The sequence below is a fragment of the Symphalangus syndactylus genome, chromosome 7, assembly GCF_028878055.3.
Source record: "Symphalangus syndactylus isolate Jambi chromosome 7, NHGRI_mSymSyn1-v2.1_pri, whole genome shotgun sequence".
Classification (NCBI taxonomy): domain Eukaryota; kingdom Metazoa; phylum Chordata; class Mammalia; order Primates; family Hylobatidae; genus Symphalangus; species Symphalangus syndactylus.
In genome coordinates, this window is record NC_072429.2 from 89,075,486 (window position 1) to 89,099,290 (window position 23,805).

At 38.4% G+C, this 23,805-nt stretch overlaps 1 long non-coding RNA gene across 1 annotated transcript in view; it reads right to left on the reverse strand.

Annotated features, from left to right (window-relative positions):
* Positions 1–23,805, reverse strand: part of LOC129486592 (uncharacterized) — a 251,912-nt gene that overhangs the window by 150,678 nt on the left and 77,429 nt on the right. The window contains exon 3 of the long non-coding RNA XR_008659030.2: positions 23,677–23,760. This is a non-coding gene — a long non-coding RNA (uncharacterized lncRNA). The remainder of the gene's footprint in view (positions 1–23,676; positions 23,761–23,805) is intronic.

Here is a 23,805-nt window from a genome sequence, read left to right on the forward strand (position 1 = left end):
AAGATAAAGAAGTCTCAGACACCCTGAACAGGCCTGATCTTGTCTGAATTTGGAAGCTAAGCAGGGTCATGCCTGGTTAGTACTTTGATGGGAGACCACCTGGGAATACCGGGTGCTATAGGCTTGGCCAGGCATGGTGGCTCATGCCTGTAATCCCAGCACTGTGGGAGGCCCAGGCAGGCAGATCACTTGAGGCCAGGAGCTCAAGACCAGCCTGGCCAACATGGTGAAACCCTGTCTCTACTATTAAAAATATAAAAAATTAGCTGGGCATGGTGGTTCACACTGATAGTCCCAACTACTTGGGAGGCTGAGGTATGAAGATCACTTGAGCCCGGGAAGCGGAGGTTAGAGTGAATTGAGATGGTGCCACTGAACTATGGCCTGGATGACAAAGCGAGACTCTGTCTCAAAAAAACCACACCCACACCCACAACCCAACAGAGTCACTGCTTGGAAATGACTACTGATCAACAGTCACAGTCCCTGAGCCCAGTCACAAGCCTCCTGAGCAGCAGGTAGGAAGGGAGCTTGCATGATGGCAAACAGCCAAGACAGCCATAAGGTTCCCTGTGGTTTGGCTGAACTTTAGGCAGGCTTCTCCCTAATCCTAGACCCTGACCTCTCTTTTCTTAGAGCATTTGCTTTAGAAAACTTATATTTATAAATGCTTTATCTACCCCTTTGAGATGTAAATCTTTTAAAAAGCCTCTTGCCACCAGTTAATGCAAGAATGTCTTTCTCAAGGACCTAGAAACCAACTCTTTGAAATGGATCTATCAAAGAAGATGGCACCTCTATTTTCCAGTCTCTTTGTGAGGGTAGGAGCCTAACTTTAGTGGACATCTTGTTCTTCTTGTCATGAAGATACAAAGTTAGCCACATAGTGAGAAAGACAAATATTAATCAAATTCATAGTAATATATAATTGAAATAAGAAAAGTACCCCAATGGAATAGAACACAGATCTCTGAATGCACATATCAAAGGAACCTAGCCTAGATATTTGGGTGTGGAAGAACGTTTGGGCTGAGAAGTGAAAGTTGTGAAATGCTAGGAGTCAACAAGGTGAAGGGAGTGTAAAGGGACGAGGTGCTAGTGAATGTTCTAGGAGGAGGGATGAACACTAGCAAAGGCCCTGTAACCAAAGAAGGCATAGTAATAAGAATTCAAAGAAGACTGTGATGGACCCAGGAAAAAGGGGAAAAGCTAGCACTGAATAAAACTAGAGAAAAAGACATAATAGAGAGCTTTTTCTTAATCCTAAGGACAATAGATGAACTCTGAAAGGCTTTAAGCTTGAGCAGGGGGAGGGGATATAATATTTTCGTTAAATTGAGACCAGATACAATTTTAGGAATCAGGAGGTTCTTGAAATAGTTCAGGGGATCATTGATGATGGTTTAGCTAGAGATAAGTAAAGTTGATGAATCCAAGATGCCGAGAAAGCAATATGACAGGTCTTGGTGAAGGATTGTTACAGAGATGGAGAGAAAGGAATGTCTTGTAGCTGAAGAGGTGTTTTGATTGTGCACAGGATACAGAGAGGCCACCCGCTGAGCAGTCTGGGAAGACACTCTTTGAAAAAACGCCTTTATATTGAATTTTGCTTGGGTTTATAATTGACTGTTCCCATTTTTATTAACATTATTATTTAATATAGACCAAAATCTCAATACTCTTATTAGAGAAAAATTCTCAAAAAAAGTTCCAAAAATCAGTATGCAGAAAATTGATACTGAACCCCTCCTTCACACCAAATACAAAAATCAACTCAAGATGGATTAAACACTTAAATGTAAAACCCAAAGCTATAAAAACCCTAGAAGAAAATCTTGGCAATACCATTTAGGACATAGGCACAGGTAAAGATTTCATAACAAAAATGCCAAAAGCAATTGCAACGAAAGCAAAAATTGACAAATGAGATCTAATTAAACTAAAGAGCTTCTGTGCAGCAAAAGAAACTATTATCAGAGTGAACAGACAACCCACAGAAAGGGAGAAAATTTTTGCAATCTATTCATCTGACAAAAGTCTAATATCCATAACCTACAAGGAACTTAATCAAACTTTACTTCTCTTTAGCTAAACAAAGGACATGAACAGACACTTCTCAAAAGAAGACATACATGAGGCCAACAGACATATAAAGAAAAGCTCAACATCACTGATCATTAGAGAAATGCAAATCAAAAGCACAAGATACCATCTCACACCAGTCAGAATGGCTATTATTAAAAAGTCAAAAAACAGCAGATACTGACAAGGTTGTGGAGAAAACGGAATGCTTTTACACTGCTGGTAGGAGTGTAAATTAGTTCAACCATTGTGGAAGACAGTGTGGTGATTCCTCAAAGACCTAGAGGCAGAAAGACCATTTGACACAGCAATCCCATTACTGGGTATATACCCAAAGGAAGATAAATCATTCTTTTATGAAGATACAGGCACATGTATGTACACTGAAGCACTATTCACAATAGCAAAGACATGGAATCAACCCAAATGCCCATCAATGATAGACTGGGTAAAGAAAATGTGGTACATATACACCATGGAATGCTATGCACCCATAAAAAATAATGAGATTATGTCCTTTGTGAGGACATAGATGAAGCTGGAAGCCATTATCCTCAGCATACTAACACAGGAACAGAAAACCAAATACTGCATGTTCTCACTTATAAGTGGGAGCTGAATTATGAGAACACAAGAACACATGGTGGGGAACAACACACACTGGGGCCTGTCAGAGAGTGTGGGCTGGGAGGAGGGAGAGCACCAGAAAGAATAGCTAATGGATGCTGGGCTTAATACCTAGGTGATGAGATGATCTGTGCAGCAAACCACGATGGCACACATTTACTTATGTAACAAACCTGCACATCCTGCATATGTACTCCTGAATTTAAAAATTGGAAATAAAAAAAAGAAAAGCAATCAGACTCTAATAGATAAATGGACAAAGAATATGAAAAAAGAATTCTTTAAAAAGCAACTATAGTTAATAAATATTTGAATATGTGCTCAACCTAATTAGTAATAAAATAAATGCATATTAATGTAATAAAAATAACAACTTTTATAATAATAATTTTTTTTACAGATGAAGTCTCTCTGTCACCCAGTGCAGTGGCATGATCATAGTTCACTGCACCCTCAAACTCCTAGTCAAGTCATCTCACCTCAGCTTCCCAGAATAGCTGGGCTTACTGGTGCGCACCACAATTCCTTGCTAATGTTTTTACCCAAATGGGGTCTCACTATGTTGACTAGGCTTAGTCTTAAACTGACTAGGCTGGGTCTTAAACTCCCAGCCTCAAGCAATCCTCCTGCATCTGCTTACTTATAAGTAAAACAAGATGAAAACCTTGCTGGTGAATATAAATGAAACAGGACCTCTGAAAAAATGCCAATGAGCATATAAATTAATACAGTATTGTAGGGAAAAATTAGCAATAAGTCTCAGGAGGTTTTTTTAAATATTGATGGTCCCATGCCTAATAATTCTATGTGTGGGAAAATATCTAATGTAACTGACCAAAACTTTAGACAGACTTATGTGCAAAGATGTTCATCACAGACATATGTAATTGCATAATTGCAAAGAAAGAAAAGAAAAAGGAAATGAAATAAATAGTTCTAATTCCCCAAATTATAAGTACATAAGTATCATCATGGTATATGTATATGTTGGCATAATATGTGATTGTATTAAGTAATAATTGTGAAGATTTCTTAACAACATAAAAAATTATGATATATGAGCTCGGTTAATTAACCAAAGAATACAAAGTTGTAAGTACCATACGTCAGTTCCATTGAAATGCATAGATAAAAAACTGAAAGACTGTATGTGAAGTATTAATATTGGTTAATTCTGGGGGCTTTACAGTTAACTTATTTTCCATATAATTTTCTGTATTTCCTGAAGATGCAATAATGAATACATATTACATTTTAACTAAACAAATACATCATGTAAGTCTGGTGTGATATACAGTTCAGATGAGCTCTCAGAAAAGTTCTGGTCTATGATCACAGTAGTATCACTTTAGCAATCATTAAGGACAATTAATCTATATTCATTAGAGAATAAATTAAAATACAAAAGAATGTAGTAGATATAAAGAAGTCATTGCTTTTCATATGATAAAATTCAGTTCATAATTAGCATCTTTGTTATTTTTCCTTTGATTTTGTTTCATGTGTAAACTGGGTTATAAATTGGATCTTGAGTTATAAATTAGATCTTATCAGGTTTTTCTAGCCCACATGAAACCTAGTATAAAGTAGATATGGGGGCAATAGAGCAATCTCCTTTCTTTACATCAGTGAGAAAATAGAAATCTGTTGTCTTTTGTTTAGACATATGACTGATTTTATGTGAAGGCAGGGATCAAATATGACCTTCAGTTTCATTCAGACACGATTATGATAATACTGTAGAATACTGCTACAAAATAATTTGAATATATTGCTACCTCTATATTATTATTTGTTATGCTTATGTTGTCATCTTCATGTTTACATTACTCTCCAGAGCGGGTCTCAAACTTTATCAGGTGTCAGAATCACCAGGCTAGAGGGCCTGTCAAATCAGATTATTGTACTGCACCCCCACAGCGTCTGATTTGGTAAGTCTGGGGCCACTTATGAATTCCCACTTCTAACAAGGTCCCAGGTGATTCTGATGCTGCTGGTCTGAGAGCCACTGCTCCACATTGATCATTTCAATTGGTATTGTAAGCTTACTTAAAGCAGAAGATCATCTGTTTTCATCAATAATATTTACTCTAGTCACTTATTTTTTGGAGGTAGGGGGATGGGAGTACTTCTCATTCCCTTCAATGGAAATTTTTGATAACTAATAACAGATACTAATGGCATAAGCACGCCTCCACCTCCAAACAGAAATAAGGCCACAGATCAGTTATATGAAATACAACACTGGTGCCTTTAATTCCTGTTACCATGACTGCAGTATGCCCAAGGAATAGTGGCACGTCTCACATAAACATTGGGATTACGTGCTCCTTCCTCAATGGCACACATTAATGAATGAACATGAAGTTTTTTGTAATAAAACTCTCAGAAGGTGATATCAGGGGATTATCTGTAAAATGTGTAAAAGTTGTCATCAAAGAAAAGATTACACTAAGTATTATATTCTGAGAACTTTCAGTCTATACTCCAAGCCTCTCTAGCAGAGTCAGAGCTCTTTACTCTCAGCCTGATTTTAAATGAGTTTTATAAAAAGTATAAAGTCAGCCGGGTGCAGTGGCTCACGCCTGTAATCGCAGCACTTTGGGAAGCTGACGCGGGTGGATCACCTGAGGTCAGGAGTTCGAGATCAGCTTGGCCAACATGGCGAAACCCCATCTCTACTAAAAATACAAAAAAAAAAAAAATAGCTGGGCATGGTGGCGCATGCCTGTAATCCCAGCTTCTCGGGAGGCTGAGACGGGAGAATCGCTTGAACCCAGGAGCTGGAGGTTACACTGAGCTGAGGTCGTACCACTGCAAGACTCCATCTCAAGAAAAAAAAAAAAAGAAAGAAAGAAAAAGAAAAAGAAAAGAGTGTAAAGTCACTGACCTGAGATCCTACAGGAATAGAGATGAAGACATAATTTTGGATAAATCCACCTAACATTCAATTTAGCTACATTATCTTTCATTTAATTTATATAGATATGAATTTTATTACATTTGCTTAGTGTTACACATTAAATTCCCATCATTTACATTTGAATCAAGTGAAGCAATACATGTGAAGGAGCTCAGAAAGAGAGTTCAATACAAATGTAAAAGTGTGATGGTAGTTACTTTTTTTCCATCATCTGAATGAGAGAACTGGACAAAAAAGGTTTAACAAATACCTCTCTAGGCTCACTGGTACAATCAAGAACATGATGAAAACTCACTATTTCTAAGTGAGTGAGTAAGTTGGACTTACTAAGTGATTAAGTGAGTGAGTAAGTGGGAAAATCTTGGACTTTGGAGACAGACTTTTGTTCAAATACAGAACCCATCCTTCCTACATGTGAGGTTTTGGGCAAGCCTCTTAGTCTCTTTGAGCCTGATCCAGTATGGTGGTGGCAATGATAGCTACTGATACAGTTTGGTTCTGTGTCCCCACCCACATCTCAGGTTGAATTGTAATCCCCAGTGTTGGGGGAGAGTCCTGGTGGGAGGCAATTGGATCTTGGGGGCAGACTTCCCCCTTGCTGTTCTCATGACAGTGAGTGTGTTCTCATGAGATCTGATGATTTAAAAGTGTATAGCACCTCCCTTTTTGCTCTCTCTCTCTCTCTTTTGCTCCAATATGGTATGATGTGCTTGCTTCCTCTTCACCTTCTGCCATGATTGTAAGTTTCCTGAGGCCTCCCAGCCATGCTTACTGTTAAGCCTGTGGAACTTTGAGTCACTTAAACCTCTTTTCTTCATAAATTACCCAATCTCAGGTGGTTCTTTTTTTTTTTTTTTTTTTGAGATGGAGTCTTGCTTTGTCACCAGGCTGGAGTGCAGTAGCGCAATCTCAGCTCACTGCAACCTCCCGACTCCCCGGTTCAAGCAATTCTCTTGCCTCAGCCTTCCAAGTAGCTGGGATTATAGGCACATGCCATCATGTTCAGCTAACTTTTGTATTTTTAGTAGAGACTAGTTTCACCATGTTGGCCAGGATGGTCTTGATATCCTGACCTTGTGAACCTCCCGCCTTGGCCTCTCAAAATGCTGGCATTACAGGCATGAGCCACAGCGCCCGGACTTCAGGTGGTTCTTTAGAGCAGTGTGAGAACAGACTAATACATAAATTGGTACCAGAGAAATGGGTCATTGCTATAAAGATCCCTGAAAATGTGGAAGCAACTTTGGAACTGGGTAATGGGCAGACGTTGGAACTCTTTGGAGGGATCAGAAGACAGGAGGATGAGGGAAACTTTGCAACTTCCTAGAGACTTGTTGAATGGTTGTGACCCAAATACTGATAGTGACATAGATAGTGAAGACCAGGCTGAGGTGGCCACTGATAGAGATGAGGAATTTATTGGGGATTGAAGCAAAGGTCACTCTTGCTGTGCTTTAGCAAAAAGACTGGTGTTATTGTGCCCTTGCTCTAGGGATCTGTGGAATTTTGAACTTGACAGAGATAATTTGGAGTATCAGGTGGAAGAAATTTCTAAGCAGCAAAGCATTCAAGATGTGGTCTGGCTGCTTCTAAAAGCCTATACTTATTTGCATAAACAAAGATAACATATTTAAAAGAAAAGTGAAGTATACAAGTTTGGAAAATGTGCAGCCCTTCTATTTTCTGGGGAGGAATTCAAGCTGGAATTTGCATAAGTAAAGAAAAGCCAGACTTTAATAGCCAAGAAAATGGGTAAAATGCCTCCAGGTCATTTCAGAGACCTTTGTGGCAGCCTCTCCCATCATAGGCCCAGAGGCCTAGGAAGGAAAAAGTTTTGTGGTCCAGGCCCAGGGCCCTGCTGCTCTGTGCAGCCTCAGGACATGACTTCTGTGTCCCAGCCACTCTGGCTCCAGCTGTGGCTAAAAGGGGCCAAGGTAAAGCTTGGGCCATTGCTTCACAGGGTGAAAGCCCCAAGCCTTCGCAGCTTACACATGGCATTGGGCCTGTGAGTATACAGAAGGAAGAGCTGAGGTTTGGAAATCTTCACCTAGATTTCAGAGGATGTACGGAAATGCCTGGATGTCCAGGCAGCTCTAGGGGTGGAGCCCTTATGGAGAACCTCTACTAGGGCAGTGCAGAGGGGAAATGTGGGGTTGGAGCTTCCACACAGAGTCCCCACTGGGGCACTGCCTAGTCGAGCTATGAGAAGAGAGCCACTGTCCTCCAGACCCCAGAATGGTAGATTCACCAACAGTTTGCACTGTGCAGTGGGGTTGGAGCTCCCACACAGAGTCCCCACTGGGGCATGGCCTAGTCGAGCTATGAGAAGAGGGCCACTGTCCTCCAGACCCAAGAATGATAGATTCACTAACAGTTTGCATTGTGCACGTGGAAAAGCTGCAGCCACTCAACACCAACCCTTGAAAGCAGCCAAGGGGGCTGTACCCTGCAGAACCACAGGGGCAGAGCTGCCCACCCTTAGGAGACCATCCCTTGAATTAGGGTGCCTTGGATATGCAACATGAAGTCAAACGAGATTATTTTGAAGTCTTAAGATTTCATGATTGCCCTGCTGGGTTTCAGACTTGCATGTGTCCTGTAGCCCCTTTGTTTTGCCCAATTTATCCCTTTTGGAACAGAAGTATTTACCAAATGCCTGTACCCTCATTGTATCTTGGAAATAACTACCTTTTTTATTATTTTATTTTACAGGCTCATAGGCAGAAGGGACTTGTCTTGTCTCAGATGACACTTTGGACTTGGACTTTGAGTTGATGCTGAAATGAGTGTAAACTTTGGGGGACTATTGGGATGCCATGATTGTGTTTTGAAATGTGAAAAGGACATTAGATTTGGGAAGGACCAGGGGAGTAATGATATGGCTTGGGTCTGTGTCCGCACCAAAAACTCATGTTGAATTATAATTCTTACTGTTGGGAAAGGGACCTGGTGGAAGGTGATTGTATCATGTTGGCAGATTTCCCACTTGTTGTTCTCATGACAGTAAATGAGTTCTCACAAGATCTGTTGATTTAAAAGTGTGTAGCACTTCTCCCTTCACCCTCTGTCTCTCCTGCTGCCATGTAAAGAAGGTGCTTGCTTCCTCTTCACCTTCTGCCATGATTGTAACTTTCCTGAGGCCTTCCATTAATGTTTCTTGTTAAGACTGAGAAACTGTGAGTCACTTAAACCTCTTTTCTTCATAAATTCCCCAGTCTCAAGTAGTTATTTATAGCTGCATGAGAACAGATTAATACAGCTACTGTTAAGATTGATAGAATTAAATGAAATGAAGTCTGTAGAAAGCACATAGCAAGTTGCACAAATATGTGGCTATATTAGAAATCACTAAATTTTATGCATTATACTTACATTTTTAAAATTTAAAAGTGTGAATTTTATGCTATAGGAATTAAATGTCAATGAAAAATAAATTCTATAACAAAGTGCCTGTCATGGAGTGTCACTTAACATAACTTTTTTCTTTCTGCTGTGTAGCCTAATAATTAGGGAATAGTAACTATAGTAAACACATAGCTGGATGGCATAAAATGCATTGGGGTTCTGACTTTGTTGAAGACTGCCAGAAGCTTTAAGTCAAGTTACACTAAGAGGAACATGCATTTTTGAGGGATATCTGGTTAAAAGTGTAAGATTGAACAGAGTTATCACCATTTCTTTATCAAATAACACTAGTAAAGCAGTAAGAAAATAAAAATGCTATAAAACCACAAAGAAAAAGAGAACAAGAGAGGAAATAACAACAAACAAGAAATGTCAATAGCTTTTTGAAAGATAGAATGCTGAAATGCCTTGCAGGAGAAGATACATGGGTTTTGAGGTGCCAAGGGATTTCAAATTTGGAAGATTAGGGTGGAATTAAGTATAAGAGAACTGCTTGAAAGTCTGTATATCTAAAAGTTAGAACCTGTCTAACTCCTATCCCTTATCCCGTGCTCCCAGATAACAAATCTTTTTCCAATCCTAGTAAGACAGAGGAGGTTAATTCTCTGGATATAAATAGTAAGACTCCAACTTGGGGATACAGAAAAGAGTGAGAAATTGGGCAGAAAACATGGAATGTTAAGGAGAAGTATACTGACTCCAGAGTGAGAACTCCAAATTTCCTCCTCTGGGTTTTCAGAAAGCTTGAGTCCAGATTTATGCTTCTCATCTCCTTTTCACCACCAAGTAGAATGTTGGAGAATTCATCTGGAAATACCAGGCAACCACAGGCTCCAGGAATGCACAGCAGCCACATCCCTGTGTAGTCAGCCTGGTGAAAAGCCTGCCCACAGACACTAAGTATGTATCAGCTTTTCAAGCCTCACTGTCAAATCCAAAAGAATAGCCAAGGATCACTAGGTATTTGAGAAATTTATATAGTCTGAAAAATAAGACCAAAACAAAACAAAGTGAAATCCCTGTCTTAATTATTAAATATAGGCGAGTTTAAGCTACACAACAACCTCGACGTTTCAGCAGTATAAAATTATGACAACTGGTTTTTCTTCCCTGTATGTGCTCACCATGGGTTGCCAGGCAAGCTCTGCACATTATAGTAACTCAGTGACCTAGATGGGTAGAGCAACCATCCTCTTGAGGCTGGCCAATCATCATGCCAGGTACAGGGAAAAAACTGGAGAGGCTGGAATGAGCAGTTAAATTCTCTGGACTGAAAGTGACACATGTTCTTTCTACTCATTACAATTGTCCTGAAGTGGTCATATGGTTCCATTCAACAACACAGGAACCCAAAGCAGCATATTATCATGTATGAAGAAGGCAGAAATGTGAAAATATTAGTGAATGGCACCTACAGAAAGGAAACAGGTAATTCATAGAAAGTTTTATTTTAAGCTATAACAAACATACTTGAATACACTTTAAAATATCGTATCCATTAGACAAGAAGAGAATGTCATAAGAATAGATGAAGAACATAAATTGCCTTTGAAAATTAAATTATAGATTATTATATTAAGTTGTATTTAATATACAGAATTTATATATTATATATAACATATATGTTAGATTTATATACATATATAAACTTGAAAATTCAATAGAGTGAAAACTCAAGAAATTCAATAGCAATACCTTTAAAAAATAAAATATAAAGAAAAAAATGGGAAAGAAGAGAGTATGCTTACAAAAATGAAGCACTCCAGTTTTCAACAATTGATTGATATGATTTCCTAAAAAATATAGCCAAGAAAAAATAAGTTAGGAGCTTATCAAATAAGGAAATCAGTAAAACTTCCTATGGCCTGGGTTTCCAGATTAGGAAGCTCACCAAGTGCAGGCAGAATAAATAAAGGACTGAATCAAGAAAACTTGTGCAAAGGGTCATCCCCGCCTTTCTAAGTTCTTTCTTCTACGATGGGCATAGAGCCTGGAAACTATATTTCTCATGTTTCCTTACCTCAGGATTTTGGTTAAATTTTACCAGTGAGAAGCACTCACGAGAGATTTGGAGGGCAAAAGAGAAGGGAAAACTATTATTCCTGGGCAGCGGCTGTGGAGTGGCTCACAGGTATTGGCAAAAGTGGAGTTTTCCCCACAGTTTTAGATTCTTCTTGAGGACCATCCACTTTGGTGTTGCAGAAAGCTGAGATTCATAATTGCCACCTTCCTGAGGGACCTATACTTATTCACTTTCACTCCTCAGTTTTCCAAAGTTTTGTAAATTTATAACCCAATCTATTAAACCCCTTCCTCCTTGAAACAATCTAGAAATATCTAGATGATACAGAATACTTGATTCTACATTCCTGAACAAACCTGATGATTATAGTACATTAGCATGAAATTCCCAAACACTAATGATAAAAGAAAAAATCCTAAAAGCTTGTTGGAGATGGGATGAGAGGAAAACATTCAAAACTTTAGTATCAGAATGACCTCATGTGCTCAACCCTGAATACTAAAAGTAAATGAAGTAATGCCTTCAAAATAGGCAAAATTATTTCTAGCCTAGAATTTATAATTCTTACATAATATCTTTAGGTAACATCAATTATAATCTAGAAGTATGATAAATCAAGTATGAAGATAGAGACATTAACAAAAATCAAAGGTCCTCTAAAATGTAATGCTGTGGAGGAATTTTTTTTCTCAGAAAGCAACTGGAGGATGTGATCCCCCAAGTCTAGAGAGGACACCAAGAAGGTGAAAGACTAGGGGCTAGGGGATCAAGTGCAGGAAAGAGAGAAAGAAAATACCCAGGATGTGTTAGGATGACATATGAGTAGCAGGACTAGAAGCCAAGAGCCCACATTGGAGGCCAGAAGCTCCAGGAAGGATGTCTCCAGAAGAAAATTACCTGCTGTATTTAATCCTGTTGAAAAGTGTGGTGTCATAGTGTGAGAAAGTTTGGGAAAGAAGTGGTGATACTGTGGTAGACAGTGTTATTTGTTCAAAAATACTGCTGCATCTCCCTAATACTCTACTCTAGGGGAAAAGCACATTTTCTGAATTATCGATATCAGGAATGGCCAATGCAATGCAAGCAAAAGTAGCACAGCCACTTCTGTATGGAAGTTTGAAAAGCCATGACAGAATTTTCCATTCATTCTTTTCTTCCTGCCAGGAGTCCAGCAGGTCCTAGATAAAGACTGCGCCTTCATCTCAGGTCCTAGAAAAGGGGAACTTGGAGGATATCAGCAGCCATTTTGACATGGAAAATAACCCAGCAAGAAATGAGCCTTCATTGTTATAAGCTTCTGGGACTTGGGGGTTATTTGTTACCTCAGCATAATTTAGCCTAAAGTGATTAAATATTTAGAAAACCAAACAATCTAACAAATGAAAGTGGTATTAACACCAAGGCAGTGAAACAGTTACATAAGAAATGAACAGTAGTATACCATATGACTCAAGTATCAGCAACTTATTCACTCAACAGATATGTAATCAGCACTTTAATTAGAGTGTGTGGATACAGACAATAAATAAATATCAAGTAACTATATCAAGTAAATCAGAGAAAAATAAAGCAAGAGGGAAAAAGGCTTGCCATGGGAAGCAGGTAGTTTTTAAATAAAATGTACATTTGCACTGAGCTTTAAAGGATGTGAGGGATTGAGCTATGGGACATCTGAAAGAGGACTCTTCAAGGAAAGAAAGGAAGTCCTCAAGGGGGCAACAGAGTTGGAAATTTTAGGACCATTATGGGGACCAGTGTGGCTGAAAAAGATTGGTAAGAGTGACAGAAGATGATGTGAGATTGGAGAGGTGGGTGAGGGCAGGTGGGGCTCCATCTGGGAACTTAACTGCCATTGCAAGGCCCCTGCTCTTACTTAGAATGAATGGGAAGCCATTGAAGGGTTTTGAGCAGGACTGCCCAGATCTGATATAAGAGTTTTGGAGCTCACTCTGACTGGTGTGCTGCAAATTTTCAGTAGGTAGAAAAGGGCAGAAGCAGACAGATCAATTAATAGGCTACTGCAAAAATTTGGAAAATGAGGGTGTCTTGGACCGATAATATAAGAGGATGAGAAGTAGATAGATTTTTGGATGTATTTGGAATGGACAGCCGTATTATGACAATAAAACAATACAATTTATAAAATAATGTAAGCCCCGAATGTTGATTTAAAACAAAGTAGTAGTAGAAATACATTGAGAAGATGAAAAGAAAGATGTCTCTATGTGTTGTGTGTACGTGTGTGTGTGTGTGTGTGTGTGTGGGGAGTGTTATAAAAGAACTAAATCCTATCTTTCAAGTGAAGAATCAAAAAATAGCAGTGTAAGCACATTATTTGAAACATAGAGACAAAAGTCAGAGAAAAACAATACAAAGAATTAGAAGGGTTTGCCTTTGGAAATGGGGAATGCAATTGGGAGCAGGTTGGTGACGAGGCAGAAGACAGCTGTTTTATGATAAATAAGCCTTATAGCATTGTTAAATCTATGTATATATATGACTTTGACAAAAATAGAAATCAATGTCTTGAAAGTATACATTTAAATGTATTTTTTAAAAAAAGTAACACCTACAATGTAAAAAACAGTACATGATAATTGTGGATGGTGAAGGAGACTTATACAAAATGGAAGCCTTGTTCTTAAGTATTAGAGCTCTGTATTGTTTAGAATCTAGATTCAGCCTCTGTTATAGAGGCCTCCAAAATAAGGCAGAAGTTTATTTTTTTTCCCATGCAACATTCAGCTCAAGGCTAGTATAGAAGACTCATGCTTAGGAATTTAGAATCCTTTCATCCTTCTCCTGTCATCAATACACAGATCAATACCCAAGTCATTCTTGGTTTCCTTGGATACTCTGTCTCTGTAGGATTCCTTATGTAGAAGAAACAGCATTGTGGTTAAATGAGTGTGGGCTTTAGAGACAGACAGCCCTGGGCTTGAATCCCAGCTCAATCAGTTATTAGCAGGGACAAATTGCTTATTAAACCCCTTGCTCTTCTATTTTCCCATCTTTAAGGCTAGACTATCTCCTAATAGGGTTATTGCAAAGATGAAAGAAAATAATACGTAAAACTAAACAATGGCAGCCATGAAGGAATCGGTCAATAAATTGGAGCTATACTATTATTAGCTAAAGCGGGGGTCTTAAGTGAAATAGTTAAAATGTAAATCTGGTCATGTGACTTTCATTTAGAATCAGGTCTAAATTCCTTACCACAGCCTGCAAGACCTCACGTGATCTGACTCTTGGCTACCATGCTTCACTCCACTCCACCAAAGCAAACTCACATCTTAGGCTTAGGCTCTTGCTGTTTCCCCTGCCTGGAATTCCCCCTCCTCGATTTACACATGACTTTCTATTTCATTTTATTCATATTTATGCTAAAATATTACCTCCTCAGAAAGCTATTTCCTGGCCATGCAGCTAAAATAATAACCACCATCACATTGTCCCCTAAGTCTGGTTTCTATTTGATGCAAAGCACTCACCAATCTATAGAATTATACACTGTCTGTCTCTCCCAAGAGAATGCGAGCCCCTTGAGGGTAAGGACCTTGTGATGTTCCACAGTTGTATCCTCAGCATCTAAAAATATGCCTGGCGTATCGTAGGCCCTCAATCAAGATACGTTGCAGATGCAGTACTCAGCCTCATTTAGACATGTATACATTGCACCCATTCCTACTCCAGATCATTACAGTGAGAATGAATTTCAGCAGAAAAGAGAAGCAGGTGAGGCAGGAAGTGAGGAATGAAGAGAAGCAGTGACGGAGGTTTGTATTTGTGTTCCATGAAAGGAAAGCATCAACCTTGGAATGAGGCCCATTAGCTCTGAGGCAATAACCCCTTCATCTGGTGTTTGCTTTGAGTGCCCTATTTCTTGGCTTTGTGGGAATGATTTCTACAGTACCAAACAGAGCTTTGAATCCATGCTCTCACCACTTAAAAGTGGTGAAACAGTGTTCCTCTGGGGTGAGATGCTCTGGTCCAGCTGTCTATATGGATCAAATAAATTATTTACTGACCAAGATATCTTTCATTTTATACTGGACAGTTTGTACTTAACAAAGACTTATGAAACGGAAGAGAGATATGAAAAGTTAAAAAATATCCCTTTAGAACAGAAACAGCTTTAGTGTTTGGACATGGTTAATTTAAACACACGTGTTTGATATAAACAAATGAAAGATTTTCTTTTCTCTTACCAAATGTTGTTAACGTGGAACCATGAACAGAGACTGAGAAAACTGTAACCTTGCACTTCAAAATTATTCAAAAGACAAAAAGGTAAAATATAAAGTATAAAATTCAGAGCCAAAATTAAATAAATGGTTCCCACAAATTCCCTAATGTAAACATTTTCCCTGTTAATAACATAATTTTAAAAGCAAGAATTGAGATGGTTCGCCTTTTGACTAACGAAAATGTCAGCTTTTTCATATAAGTTTGAAAATCATACTTAACACAATCAGTGCTTTACACAAACAGGAGATACTTATGAAATAATATTGATTAATTGACCCAATAGATGTTCACTTTAACTTTCTAGATTAAATTAGACACATATGGACGAAAAAAAATCTAATGCTTTCCTATACTGGCTAATATGACTTAAATTTATCTTATGTTACTCCACAATCCATTTATGCTTTACCTCTTGATTTTGCCTGGTAGCTTTTTTATTTTAAAAATCCTAAGGTGTTACCAACTAATGAACACAAAGCTTTATTCCTCTGATAGATATAGCATCAGCTCAAACATGCTTAAAATCCTATGTCACATGATATTTCACTCTCCTCTTAGCACCTCTCTGCCCAGGTTCCCTGCTTGGCCAGCTCCACACGTAGAGGGTGATAAACCACTTCTTTGGTTCTTAGTGCTTGATATCAACTGACCCAGCAGTCATCAGGCTTCCTCTCCATGAAAACCTAAAAGCTGCTACTGAGCAGAATTTGAAGAGGGAGTAAATCTTGTATTATTTCTCTAATTCCAACTATGATGCAGAAGAGTTTCCTCACCTAAGTCATATTTTTTTCTATAATGTGTATTTGAAGCATCTAGCAGTATAATATTCAAGTCTCCTCAGTAATTTCTAGAAAACATTTGTTTGTAAAGTACTGTCAGACAAATTACAGTTGGCCCTCCATATCCATGGGCTCCACATCCACAGATTCAACCAACCATAAATGAAAATACAGCAGGGCAGACTTTTCGTATCTTTAGGATCTGCAGACTGCAGCACTTGGGCATTCTTGGATTTTTGTATCTGTGGTGGATCTTGGAAACAATTCTTTTTTGTTTTTGTTTATTTTTATTTTGTTTTTGTTTTTTTGAGACATTGTCTCACTCTGTCACCCAGGCTGGAGTGCAGTGGTCCAATCTTGGCTCACTGCAACCTCTGCCTCCTGGGTTCCAGCAATTCTCCTGTCTCAGCCTCCCAAGTAGCTGGGATTACAGGCGACTGCCATCACGCCCGGCTCATTTATTTTTAATAGAGATGGGGTCTTAACATGTTGGTCAGTCTGGTCTCAAACTCCTGATCTCAGATGATCTACCTGCCTCCGCCTCCCAAAGTGCTGGGATTATAGACGTGAGCCACCATGCCCGGCCAGAAACAGTTCTTTGTGGATACCAAGGGATGACTGTACTACAGATTTGATTTGTATTTAATTTAAAAATATTACGTTATGTTATGTCATAAGTGGTCTACATACAAATGAATCTCCCAGTGATGCACACCTGCCCGCATTCATGCCCTGGTAGATTAACTTGTACATTATTGACTCTGAGTTTAGCCATGTGAATCGCTTTGGCAAATGAGATATAAGCAAACGCAATGCAAGCAGAGGCTCAAAAGGTGCCTGTGTGGAGGATCTTGTCCCTTCTTGCTGCCCTGAAACCACAAATGTGAAGAAAGCTAGGCCAGCCTATTAGAAGATGAGACACATGGAGCAGAAAGCAAACATCACAGCTCAGGATTGCTAGAACACTTGCGCTCAGCCTACCTGACAGCTACTGCAACTGCAATAAGTGACCCCCAACAAGGTCAGCAGAACAACCCAGCTGGGACCAGCCCAGTGTGTTAACCCGCAGAATCATGAGCAAATAAGATGGGTTTTATTTTAAGCCACCAGGTTTGTCATCGTTTGTTACACAGCAATACATAACTAATACACATCTGCTCATGTGATTTCTACTACAAGAATCCTACTAACAGAAGAATACTGGGATGAACTCATAGTTTAATAAGGGATGGTTTCAAATGCCTTCTTTTCTCTAGAACAGTTTTTCTCAAATGTGATATATGAAGGCTCTGCATCAGAATCACCTGAGGAGTATCTCAAAATTACAGATTCCTGGCCCCATCTTGTCTCCCCTGAAGACAGTGTCTGAGGGAAAACCTGGAAATTTGCACTTTCACAAAGAGCTTCTGCTGATTATTGTGTGTGTGTGTGTGTGTATGTGTGTGTTTCCAATTTATTTTTTTTAGCTTGAGGTATAATTGACAAATAAAAATTATAAATATCCAAGGTGTACAATGTGTTGTTTTGATATAGGTATACATTATGAAATGATTACCACAATGGAGCTCACAGAATTACCCTTTTTAAATTTGAGAACCACCTGCTTTAGGTCAGTGGTCTCCCAAGCAGAGTGCACATGACAATGGGGTGGGGGAAGAAAATACAAGAAAATTCTATTTCCATCAATTTTATGTCATGCTTTTGTAATTTCTATTTATTTAGTGGATGGTACATGATATACATGATATATTAATGGAGTAATCCATTTTATTATTTAATGTATAAACATGACTATTTTTAGCATACCTGCAGAAAATAAGGTGAGGCTTCCTAGAGGTGTGGCAACTGAAGTTAATCTTAAAAGATGGATGGAATTGACATAGCTCAAAGGGCCACTTATTGCCCTTATTAAAGCTGCAGGAGTTTGGGGGTCAAGCGTATCAGTGAGAACATTGTGAGAAAAAGAAAAGAATAATTGTAATGTGTTCTTGAAATTACAAATAGTATGGTGCTCTTGTAAGACAAAGAAGCAGACGGGATGTGGCAAGAAATGAAGATAGAAACAGACATGAAGTGGTGAGTTGAAGCATATACACAAGCTGAGCAAATGCCCCAAGCGTGGCACAGCAAGACAAGCTGGCCTCTCGTCCATAAGGTATCCTGAAAAGAGCCTGACCTTTGTTTTCCCAGGATTGGGATCAGTTCCTGGTTTGACCATGGAACAGCTGATGCCATGCAGGAACCTCTTAATGTCTCTGAGTCCCATTTCTTAGAAAAAATACGTTTAATATCAATTCCTGCAGCCACTGTCTAACAAATTCTCATAAGCATTGAGTACCAGGGTCCTTAGGTTACTTATTAGCACTGATTCCTAAAAGTGTGTCTTCATGTCTTGTAAGTCTGTAATTGTATATGTCTCAACACACCACGATGCTAAGATAGGAAATATAATTTTTTAAAAAAAAAACACTATTACATAAACACACAATTTTCATCTGTTTATCAAAATTGACTGTTTACCTAAAGCAGAGTCTATGGTATGATTTAATCAAGCTTTCTCCTGGTCATGTTATTATTCAGATCCATATTTCTTGTAAACTGACTTTAACTGAGAGGCTAGTGACAGCTCATATGCCCTATCCCCTCTTCTTTCTTTTTTTTTTTTTTTTTTTTGAGACAGAATCTCGCTCTGTCGCCCCCAAGCCGGACTGCAGTGGTGCTATCTCGGCGCACCGCAAGCTCCGCCTCCCGGGTTCACGCCATTCTCCCGCCTCAGCCTCCTGAGTAGCTGGGATTACAGGTGCCTGCCACCACGTCCGGCTGATTTTTTGTATTTTTAGTAAAGACGGGGTTTCACTGTGTTAGCCAAGATGGTCTCGATCTCCTGACCTCCTGATCCGCCGGCCTCGGCTTCCCAAAGTGCTGGGATTACAGGCGTCAGCCTCCGCGTCCGGCCGCCCCTCTTCTTAATAAGAGTTGACGGTATTAAGTCTTACTGAAAAGAGCTAATTTGGAAACATAACGATTAAATGAGAATAGCCGAATGTACCCCTTCAGCTGGTCAAATTAAAAGTACTCAGTGTTTGAGGAGAGTGCAATGCACGGTCCGGAGGCTACCTCATTCTCTAGGAATAATTTTATAATCAGTGTAACCTAATAGCAGGATAAAATCTTCAGTGTGATTTTAACTGTTAGAAAATCATCCCCCCTCCTTTCAAACCCTTCTTCCTACCCCAATCACTACACTACTTGAAATTCATCAAAACTTTAACACTGTGTGTGAGATTATAACTTTATTTCTGTTAATATGTTCTTATTTCAAAATATTATTTCTTTGGGAAACTTTCAGGTAATCTACCTTTTGGGATTAACTAGATAACTAGCTATATTTCATTCTAGCACATGGTTGAGATGCATGTCACCAAGAGATTTAAGAGTATTGTTGATGGACAGAAAGTGGAAGTAATTAAGGAGCAAGAGGAAGTTGGGGAGGACAGCCAACTTTGAGACTTTGAGTAGCCAAAGACGGTATTGAAGGTTCTGGGATATTTTGGAAGCAGATTGAGGGCTTGAGGAAAATAAGATCTGTGCTTATATAGAATATCTTTACCTATACACTAATATCATCAAATACCCTTTTCCAGATATACCTAACTTGGTTATCCCTTTGGAAGAGTGAGAGCTCTTTCCCAAATTAGTGACTGGTGCTTCAGTTTGAGTGCAGAATTCTCTAATTTCCAAGTAACAGCAGCAACAATAGTAACAGCAATGACACCAATAACAGTAACTATCATTCATTGAGAAGGCATCATGACAGAGTGTTAAGATCATAGATGTTAGCCAGATTGCCTCGCTTTGTCACTGTTGCCCTGGGCAAGGTTCTGAACCTTTTCTGCCTCAATTTCCTAATTTGTGAAGTGGCACCTCGTCATAGGATCATAATGAGGATGCAGTGTGTATGTAAAGTACATAGTGTTCTGTCTGGCATGCTGTAAGCACTCTAAATGTTAGCCATTCCTGTTGAGTGTTAATCAGATCCTAGATCCTACACTAAGTCCTTTTCCAACATTAATATGATCCACAGGGTGAGTCTATTACATTATTTTAGATGGAGACAATTAAATTCAAAGAGCCTGGGTTATTGATCAACATCACACAAACAGAGATGGAGGAAAGATTCCAGCCCAACTCTGAGTGATGCAGAGTCCAAGATGTGAGCAAGTATGCTCTCCTACAGTGTTGTGTGAGGTGCTGATAATGACACAGAGAAATCACCAAGTTCCCCATATGTTAAGTAAGAAGTATTAGGTTGGTGCGAAAGTAATTGTGGTTTTTGCCATTAAAAGCAATGGCAAATTACTATAGAATAACTCTGTGCTACTGGATCTATTATATTCCCCCACTGCCTTGAGGTGGGGTTCACAGGGTAATGCTAGGTAGCTTCAGCCAATTTCTTCTGGAAAATAAATTGATCCCTTATTCTTTGCTTACCGACTTAATCCAAAATTCTCTGAAAAAAATAAAAATGTCTTTCTCTGTGTCTAGAATATTTATGCCATAACCACTACATATATTTGGCTATACTTCAGATAAAGATAGATTTGTGCACTGGAATTTTTCTTGATGAGTGGAAACAAAATATTTTCCTCCCAATATTTAAATGTATCAAAACATAGGATCCAGGTAGATACAACCCAGCCAGTTTCTTCCCTGCAGCCTTCAACTTTTAGCACAAATGCCAAAGAGCAAGCTAGAAAATTAGAGAAAATCCAATTCACCCTACAGAAATTGGTTTTGGAAAGAGATGATCAATAAACAGATGGTGCTTAACTATCAAGCATTTTGTACAACTAAGAAGTGGATAAGTTGCTTTCTCTCAAAAAATCCGGGTCTGAAGCAAAATATTCAATATTTATAATGCCCACATGCAGTATCTACTTCAGAGCTATCATCTGAATGAAAGCTAGAAATTCTGATTCTTCACCTAGAAATGATTGCTACAGGCAAAACACTAGGAAATGGGGAATGGATATTTCACTGTGGACCACTTTAGACTGTGTACTCTGTTAACTGTGTATCTCCTCTGGAAGCTTCCTTCAATCTCCAGATCTGGCCTCAGCAGCCACATTTATACTCTGTGACCCTATGTCTCTGGAAATGGTAGTTTGATCCAACAGTGGACCAATAAAACTGGATCAATCAGAGCCATACACGTAGGAACTGGTCTACACATGCAACTGGACCATTGACATGCAAATACAGGAATTGTGGGATGGCCAGATGTGGTTAGGGGGCATCTTCTATTTCCTGGAACTTGGTTTCTATTCCTTGAAACAAAGAAGGCTGGCTCTTAGAGAGACAGATGATGAAAGCAGTGATTGAAGGTTAGAGAAGAGACACAAGGAGAGCTAGCTACCTCTTGGGGACCTCTTTCCAGCAGAATGCCCATTCATGGACCAAACCGGAAAAATGCAAGACAGATCCATTGATGGACCTGTTAAGAGTCAAAGTATAAAAGCCAGTCATTAAATCCATTGATCATGCCCTGTAACTTACATATATGTTAAATGTATTCTTTGGTATATATCAAATATTTGTTAGTTTATTTAAAAAATTAAAAATTAAATATTCTACTTATTTTAGTAAATAGTATTTTTGCTCTTACAAACGTGACCCACTATTTAAAATGATATTCTTGAGGTATGAGCTGTGTAGTATATATATGGGCTTTGGAAACTGAATCTTATTTTATATGCACAGGAAATACTTCATTGAATGAATCCAGGCATAAAAAATTTAGCCCAATTACCACCATTCAGTATTGTTAAGCTATCAAAGCAAGTCATGTAATTTTCATCAGTACCCTTTTATGCATATTCAAGAATATATAATAACAGTAGGAAATACCCATTTCTACAGTGAACTAATTAGAGAGAAAAATTCAGTTTGAATTCATCAACTGGGAATTTTTTAGATTAATTATTGATGAATTGTTCATCGGGTGCACATAAGACCACAGTGATAACATTTATCTTAAATTTCAAAAGTGCTTTATTTACAGTAGCTCTAAATGATGAATCATATTACAAGTAAGATTTCAGAGTAGCGTGTTTTCTGTTGGGGATAGTTTTTTCTTAACTATACTCGAAATATTGATCCATAGTAAACTTGGTGACATTATTTATCCCTCATGAATTTGTTCAGAAAATTATACAGCACTTACTAGATATCCAAGCAAAGAAAAATATAGAATAAAACCTCAGAAAACACTGGAGGAAAGGAGATGGAATGAGGTAAATTAATTAAAGAATCTATTTCAATTCTTCATTTTATGTTGAGTATTAATGTAGATACAACTCAATATTAAGTACCATTCTTATGTATGTCTGAAGTTTATAGCTAGGTATATTTCATTATTTTATAAGCAGTATGTATCACTATTTTAAATTTATTGCAACAAACAGCAATTCCTTCTTTTACTTATTGTTTTCTTTTTTCTTCTTTTCAATTTCTCCAAGTTTCCTTTACTCATAAGTTTAGAGAGTAGATAAAGCATTGAAGATATTTACAGGAAAAGTGTGTCCACCCCTACTTCAGATTATAATATACTAGAGAAAACAATTGGGTCCCTTGAAGGACTGAATAAGCACTAGGGATGGAATGAACTCATTAGAAGTCAGAGACAGCCTACAAGATTATAGCCATAGGGTCCCAGGCTGGGAATCTTGGATAACTTCAGCTAACATGAAACTAACTTTCTATTCTCTGGAAGTTACTGAAAGCTTAGATGTTTTGTATGTTGTTTTGGCTTTTTCAAAAGAGTAGTTGATATTGAATAAGCTTACAAACCTTAAATAATGCCACGAAGTGTGAATCTTCAAATGCTAGAAATGATGAAATACAGTCATGTGTCACTTAGTAACTGGTACACATTCTGAGAAATGCATCCTTAGGTGATTTCATTGGTATATAAATATCATAGAGTACACTTACACAAACCTAGATGGTGCAGCCTACAACACACTGAGACTATATAGTATAGCCCATGGTTCCTAGGCAACAAATTCATGCAGCACATTACTGTATTGAATACCGTAAGGCAGTGGCAACACAACGAAAGTATTTGTGTAACTAAACATATGTAAGCAGAAAAGGGACAATAAAAATGCAGTATTATAATCTTACGGGACTACCGTCATGTATGCAGTCTGTCATTAATGGAAATGTCATTATGTGGAACACGACTGTAAAAACAAACCATCTGAAAAATGCCGAGTGAATTCCAATGGAATCGCTCATAGCCTGCTCCCAAGTGTGTTTACATCAAATTGTTTTAGGTATTTACCTTAAAACTTTTGAAGATCTGTTAGAACATGGTGAATTTGTTTGCTATTGTATCATTTCCTTTTCTTCTCTTAATCAGCATGTATTAGAGTCACAGAAAAGAAGTATAATCATCGAGAAAACTTGGAACATGCATGAATTATTGTTTTGACCATTTTACCATGGGTGAGGTATGGTGGCTATGGTGAGGCCAGATGCAGGTCAAGAGAGAAAAAGCAGGGTTTTTATAGTTTTGTTATACTCACAGCTCCTTAGGGAGAACACTATACAGGGCCACTCAGGAGTTGGTCAAGAAGCAGAGGCAGGGAGAACAACTTTTACTGTGGTTTCTGTAGGAAGAAACAGACAAGGCATGGTAAACAGGTTTAGAATTG